At 38.6% G+C, this 7,961-nt stretch overlaps 1 long non-coding RNA gene across 1 annotated transcript; it reads right to left on the reverse strand.

Moving 5' to 3' along the window:
- Window positions 1-3,265: 3,265 nt before the first annotated feature.
- On the reverse strand, window positions 3,266-4,756 carry LOC126597019 (uncharacterized). The gene is made up of 2 exons (XR_007614108.1): window positions 4,262-4,756; window positions 3,266-4,115 (listed from the first exon to the last, which is right to left on the reverse strand). It is a non-coding gene; the product is annotated as an uncharacterized LOC126597019 (long non-coding RNA).
- Between the last annotated feature and the right edge of the window lie 3,205 nt (window positions 4,757-7,961).

Consider the following 7,961-nt stretch of genomic DNA (forward strand, 5'->3'; position numbering starts at 1 on the left):
ATCTTAATCTCATCGTTATTAGAGAGGTGATACAAATGTGGTATAAAAAATATGGTAAAAATAACATTTTTGATTTAATGGAGTCTCGTAAAACAAACGATTTGAACCCATGCATTAGAATCCAAATATTAATTGTTGGGTAAGTTTGGGAGACTAATTTTTTTAGACCAAATTTTATAAACTATATTGACACACCCCGACCCGGAATGTCCACTTGGACTTCGAATCAAGTTGTGATGGCCTACACCTGGAATGTGACGAAGCCATAAAGTGTAGTGATATGGAAAATGTGAATAAATTTAAACCTAAATGTGCTTAAATATAAAAGTGTGCTGGTGAGCGGGAATTAACTCATTTTACACGTGATGATAGTGAAGTACAGTAAGGTAGGATAAGGATTATACCATCATAGGTAGCCACCTATACTGGGATTTGCCAAGAATCCTCGTCGATACAAAAGCTCAGCTACTAAAACCTAAAGGGGCGAAAACAAGGGTGAGTGGGCCTGAAAATAAAGTTTTATAAAAAAACATTTTTGAAAACATTGTAACTCATCCCCGTAACATAAGTATAGTTTCCAAAATATACTTACTACGTATAGTATAAAAATACTTACTGTAGCCTGCAAAATCTCAAGAATTCATTACGGCAAAATATCTTGTAACTAAGGGCAGGACATCCAAAATCACAAAATCTCAACAGTAATATAAGTAAAATCATGTGCTTATCAATCTATGCTAGCACACAAGTCGGAGTCGCCTAATGCGACTTGTACAACTGAACTAATGTTCATCAATCTATGTTAGCACACGAGTCGGAGTCGCCTAATGCGACCTGTACGATAAGACTGGATGAAATCATAATATATGCTCTAGTGCTACAATCCCGTGAAGACTGGAGCTATTCGAAATCACTACGAGTCAGAGTTTTTCACCAAACTTCAACTAAATTTCTTCTGATTTTGGGTGGAAATGGTAAATGGGAGGTTGTGGAAGAGGTTACAGGTGGTGGAGTAACATGGTTTGCCGGAAACACTGACGAAAACCGTCAAAGAAGACGAGCAAAACCAGGTCGGGTCGGCAAAGAGAAACGGCCCGTAAATCCTGTACCATCTATCTCCCTCCTTTCCCCTCCTTTCTTTTGTTTTTGATTCGCCAGCCTTCTCTATCTTCTCTCCCGATTCGGCCAACATCCTCTTCTTTCTCTCATCCGATTGGACAGCAGCCCCCTTATTCCTCTCATTTCTCCCTTATTTCCTTCGTCCGTTCTTCTTCTTTCCCTCATTTTTCTATCAACTAATATTAAAATAATAATATAATAATTATGAGAAATATATAAAATAATAAATAGTAATCTTTATAAAGTACTTTTTGGATTTGTAGTTCCATAAAATTTTAACCGTAGCTCCGATTTCGAATCCGTTTGCTCCTACGTGTTCGTATCGTTGAGTACTTCAAAAATACGCTAAAAAAATATTTTGTACGTCTCACTATACATTGTTCAACGAAAGTCAACATCCTCGCCTCTATGGCATTTTCGTAAATTCACATTTTTAAAATTTATAAAATCGTAGAATTAGGGACGGGTTGTCACAATCTACCCACCTTAAAAAAATTTCGTCCGCAAAATTTGAAATCATTTGCTATACAAAATAGTGAAAAGATAGCAGAAAAATAAATATGTAGAGAAGATATCAAATTAGAGCGGTTGCATAAAAGAAAATGTCATTCCATCCCGATCGAAGTGCAGTGATTCCTCTTTCATGCCCCTAAACTCATACTTTCCTTCTCTTTCATTACAATACCAAAATATAATACTTTTATAAAAAAATATAAGGTCAAAAATAGATATAAAAAACATAACGTCAAAATACGTATGTAGTGAAGTAAAGTTAAAATAATTCTACTAAAATAAAAAACCGAACGTAGAAAGATTTCACCTACGCACTTGTAGTGTAACGTACTCCGATAATAAGTGTGTAGTATCTTTGGGTCAAGCCCAAACAATAAATAACTAATTAAATAATCAAATAAAATTGCTAACGTAAAAGGACCTACTTGTCTACTTGCTTAACAACACAACGAATAAGTTATTGATATTACAGTCTGCAGCCTGTAATATCGACAACTCACTATTGTCTTGATAAGCAAGTAATAAATTTCCTAAGGTACAATATTACCATCATGCCCCCCATTGGGAAATACACATACATCGTCTAAACAAAGCCTTGATTGTGCTCATGCACTAACCTCACGGATAATATCAACAATATTAATAAATTTTCTATATCGTAATCTCGATCATTCAAATACATGTTCGCAATACTCATCTGTCAAACATGTTCTGTGTGTGAAATCTCTATACCAAGGCTCAAACAATACCATAGCCAAATCAGAAATCTAACCGCAATTACACGTAAATCTAACAAAGGTAAGTGTCTACCATGACTGGCTAAAACTGTAAAACATTCAAAAGCAATATGTCCTCTAAAGTCCGGATAGTTCATTCAGACTAGTCGTTAATCTGAGAGTGAAACGTGGTATTAGACCAAAAACTTAGTATGCATGGCCTTCAAGAAGACTTCCCTAAACCTGAAAATGAAACACATATCACTGTGAGGTATAGGGCTGGGCACGGGCCGGGCCGGGCCCATTTTTGAAGGGACCGGACCGGACCCGGAATTAAAGGAGACGGGGCGGGCCGGGGCGGGCATTACAATTCTGAAATTAGGAACCGGACCTTACCCGGCCCGGTTGAAACGGACCGGTTCGGTCCGGGTACACGGGTCCATTTTTTTTTTCCTGTTTAAAAATGTTTGCTGCACTTCAAACTGCACAGATTCAAACTGCACAGATTGCAGTTTGAAAAAACTGCACAGATTGCAGTTTTTCACAAACTGCACAAACTGCACAGATTGCAGTTTTTCACAACACTACCTCAATATTTATGGGACTACGTCAACTCATTACTAAAAATTTGAATCATTCATAACTTTGCACATTTTAAACATAATAAAAAGGATCTAAATCAATGAAACGAATTTAGGCTACATAATCACGATACATAAATCGGTGTGTGTAAATCATTCCCCTCTCTTTATCATGAGTAATACAATTTTTAGGCAAATTGCAATCAACTTGTCTCTGTTTTTTCTTTGTTTAAATAGGTGTGTAAATCATACCACCGATGGCTACCTCTTCTTTTATGTTGGAGCTCTCAAATACAAGTGATACATAAAAGTTTTCACACAATAGGCAGAGTCAAGTTAATAAGTTGCAGCCTGGAATAAATTTGAATAGAGATAGCACAAACTAATATACTACTTGAAACGATGAATGATGAATACATGCCGTATGATACATGAAACATCGATGCTATCTGTTAAATACATTACAGAATAATATACATACCTAGATACGAAAACATATATTGAAATTCAATAGTGTCCCCCAAATTGTTAGCAACAGGTATGTACAACATATCTCATTAAGCAAACTAATCCAAACTATCCACAAAAGCTAACTGTCACCACGCCACCACACCACCACCTACGCCTGTCTGTCCACTCCCAAGTCCTACTCATATGAGAAACATGAGGCCGAGTGCAACCACACATGCTACTGTGTGAACTACATACAACTACATGCTTCCCAGTATTCTCGACACCAACTCTATTCAATCTGCTATGTAGAAACGCAGCAACTTCAATGGTTTCACACCTTTTCCTAGCACAAATAAATCAAAAGACTAAAACTTGAATTTTCTATTGACTCTAGTTAATCTCAATTTTAAAAGGAAATCAGGTGCAGTAACCTACAGAAACCTCAATTCCTTCTTCAGATTGGGAAGGGAAATGAAATCCCGTCGAGCAATTCTCCAACATTTTTAGGGGTTTCTAAACGAGTTTGTACAAGAGAAGAAACTAGCTCTTTCACTCCGTACTGTACAAGAGAGCCGAGAGATTTTTTTTTATTGCACTGAAATTGAATTGCAAAGCCAATTATTACGGATTCCTTTAACCTCATTTCATCAATCACAGGAGAAAATTCACAAAACATTGAGCAGCACAGGGAAGAGTTCAAATATCTATAATATCGTAAGCATTTCCTCTCTTTCTGAAAAAAAAAATCAAAAGAGGAATATTTTTTATAGCTCAATCATCGATCTACAAATTCTACAAATTCTAACTTAAAACCCCTAAAAATCCCTACACCAAAAATTCACATTAATAGTAAAACTGTAAAACCTAATTCAAAATTACCTAAATTTTAGAGGGATGATGGTTGGTACTTGCCTTGGTACTGGTAGTAGCAGTGTCCTCGACGGTGGTGATAGGGTGATGATGGTGGTTGCGACGGCGGAGGTGGTGATGGGGGGTGATGATGTTGGTCGGAGTTAAGGTGAGCACTGTGAGTCGAAGTCGCGACAACGCTGTGAGAGTGGTGAGGTGAGCACTGTGAATCGGAGTTGAGGGAAGGGATAGGGAGAGGGATTCGAGGAAGAGGGATAGGGAGAGGGACTCAGGGAGAGGGAGTCAAGGGAGAGTTTGAAAATCCGAGAGACTGTGAGGCTGCTGAGGGAGGCTGAGGATGCTTCTGGAACTCGGGACCGGGGAAGGTTTGGCTAGGGTTGAAATTGAACTGACGGTTGAGATTGGATGGAAAGATGATATTAAATCTCTTCCGTCCAATCTAATACAAACGGGCCGGTCCGGGTACCCGCGGATCCTATAATTTTGGAACCGGCCCGCCCCTAAAACTTCAATTACCCGGCCCGCCCCGCCCCGTTCTATTTTTCCAAAACTAAGAACCGGCCCGTACCCGCCCCGTACCCGTATTACCCGCCCCTACCCGCGGGTCCAGGACCCGTTTGCCCAGCCCTAGTGAGGTATAGTAGTGACCTGCACCCATATAGCCAAACTTTGTAGCCTACAATGCCATAGTGAAAAGATTCACATTGAATTTCTCTCAAATTTAGCAAAAAAGCTATGTAGAGAAGACTAAAAGAACACTCAAGAATCTGAGGGTCAAAACAAGTCTATCAAATCTAAAATATAAGGTGACTGGGATTAATGCATAACATCTCGCTATCTCGGTAGTTTATGGGACATTCAATCACCAACGATTAAGATTCGTTTAGCAAAGTATTTGTTGGGTGATTGAGAAATTAATGATCACAACTAAAATTTCAAGGTCAGAGCAATTCTTTTAGACGGTTTATCTGTTTCAAGAATAATACAAAGTGTAGTAGGGTAGACACGGACCCAAGATTGACTGGAATGCATTCCAGCACCAAGAGGTAAATATGGAATCATAATCAGAGTAAATGTTGATCGGACTGTCAGAAAATCCGGTAAATTTAAGAATGAGAAATTTTGATAAGTGGTCCAAAGTGTAGTCATTCCGGACCAACGGAAGGTGAGCTGACTTGTCAAGTTGATAGATAATCACCGAAACATCATCATAACATCCATATGTACAAGATACCTCATACTGGGAGATTATGGTGATATTTCCCATTTTTTCAAATACAGTAAGTGATTATAACCATAGGAACGATTTCTTGAGGATTCGTAGATAACGTCATATCAATACTCCTGAATCCCAACTAGAATGGAACAGGACAAGCTAAAGATGTTCAAGGGTAGATATGTCTTTTGTTATGGTAAATAGTATTTATGTTTGCACAACCGAGATAATACACGATAGTGCAGTCATAGACATTGATTTGATTCTTCCATCATCACTACCAAAGATTTAGTTCCCTTCAAATGAAGATGTATTTGAGATTTCTAAGGTTGATAAAGATTTTGGAAACGCTTCTCCATAGAGAAGTGTCATCCGGTTTTCAAATGAAGATGATGCCGATTGACTCTAGGTCATGAATAAGATAGTTCATTTCGAACAGTTTTACATGTTGGGAAATATAAGCGATACTCTGCAATGCTGCCTTTACATAGCCGAAACATCCAAAGAAGACATCAGCATGGATTTCCAAAATGATCAAAGTCATCGAAGGGCGTAAAACAAAGGTGAAACAACAGTTCAGTTGTCAGAAACTTTATTCATAGTCAACATCCCAAATTGAATTAACTTCTCTCGGTCGATAAGTGAGGAAATACACTATAGCTGAAAAATCGCTAATAAATTATCGATAAAATTGACAAGACCAAGAATATCTTGGATTTTATAACACCTTGTGAGGATTTAACTTTCTTCTGCCATAACCTCTATGGAAATTGGCAAGGATGTCATCTACTAAGATCACGTCTCCTAAGAAAAGTACCAATTAAATCAAGGTTAACAGTTGAGCAATTTGGTATAAAGCTGACTGTCGGTGTTTAGAAAATTTAATTTCACTGCCGAGGCAGATGAGAAAATCATCCTTAAGACCACTATGAATTTGTCAGGCTATGGAGGAAAGCTCAGATTACAAAAGTTGGTCGAAGAGACCATCAATTCGAAGTAATGGTTTTTGTTGATGCACAAAATCAGTGGGGACTTTGGTACAACAGAAAGTATTAAGTTTATGACCTTCGCTAGATTGCTCCGGTCACTAGTGTGGATAAGTATGTAAATGGATAGAGACAGGGAAGCAAACACAAGATGTACGTGGTTCACCCAAATTGGCTACGTCTATGGACTAGAGGAGTTCTCATTAATTGTGAAGGGTTTACACAAGTACATAGGTTCAAGCTCCCCTTTAGTGAGTACTAGTGAATGATTTAGTACAAATGACATTAGGAAATATTGTGGGAGAATGATCTCCTTTTATAGAAGAGAGTTTCTAGCTTTGTTTTGACATTGACACGTGTCGTGTTGTGATTGGCTTCTGATGTTGACACGTGTTGCGTTATGATTGGCTTCTGATGTCGACACGTGTCGTGCTATGATTGGCCTCCTGGTTGAAGGGAAGCTCTTCTAGATGCTTGACAGTATAACGTTGACCGGTACTTAGTAGTTTCGGGATTGGTCAAGTATGGTACAAACAGTGCTCCCCTAAGTTCCCGAGTGAGGGAAACTCCTTGGTTGGGGACTTGCAAGATCTAAGTCGTTGAGTAATCACGAAACTTCTAAGTACCGAAGTGTGGTATCATCCTCACTTACCTTATCTGTCTCATAGGTAGATGTGGCATCTTCTCTGGAAGTACTTTTCCTCCATCCAGGGATGGTATTTTTAACCCCTGGAGATGCACAAGGTAATGTATCAATTTGACTTGAAGCTTACTTAGTTTCAGGCTTGGTCAAGCCCGATACAAACCATGTAGTAGGAGTCCCCCAAGTCGCTGAGCTAAGAGATTTACCGAAAAATGTGACAAACAAGGTAAGCAATTAGAGTTCCAAGCAATTAGAGTTCCAAGCAATCAGTCCCAGATCAGAAGTTTGATTTCGAGTTCCGGCTGATTGTTCTCATTCTCCCTATCTTGCAGGCAGCAAGAAGGATAAAGAGAAGAAAAAGGAGAAGAGATGATATGAGATACTTTTTCTTTTGAAGAAGTAACTTTCCACAGACTTATTCTTGAACTGGGCTGGAGGGTTTTCAGGTTTCCTCCAGAGTATGAGGCTGACTCAAGAATTTGAGGGTCAAAACAAGTCCATCAAATCTAGAGTACATTCGACCCTGATGATATGTGATACTTTTGCTGTTGACAATGTAGTGGATGTATCGGCACGTGTTCTGTTACGCTTGTCTCCACATGCTTCCTTGTATTCTTCTCACTTGCCCTATCTGTTCCTCAGGCATATGTGGTATCTTCTCTTGAAGCATAAAATGTTGAAGATGAGTACTTGAGAGCAATGTTAGGTAAGTAATCAGGCAAAAGGTTCTAGGCAGTCAGTTCCTAACTGGAAGCTTGATTCTAAGTGCTGACTGATTGCTTTCTTTCTTATTGTCTTGCAGGTAAGAACAATGCCAAAGGAAAAGACAGGGAAAAAGCATGATATGAGATACTCTTGCTTTTA

This window comes from Malus sylvestris, chromosome 13 (assembly GCF_916048215.2).
Source record: "Malus sylvestris chromosome 13, drMalSylv7.2, whole genome shotgun sequence".
Taxonomy (NCBI): domain Eukaryota; kingdom Viridiplantae; phylum Streptophyta; class Magnoliopsida; order Rosales; family Rosaceae; genus Malus; species Malus sylvestris.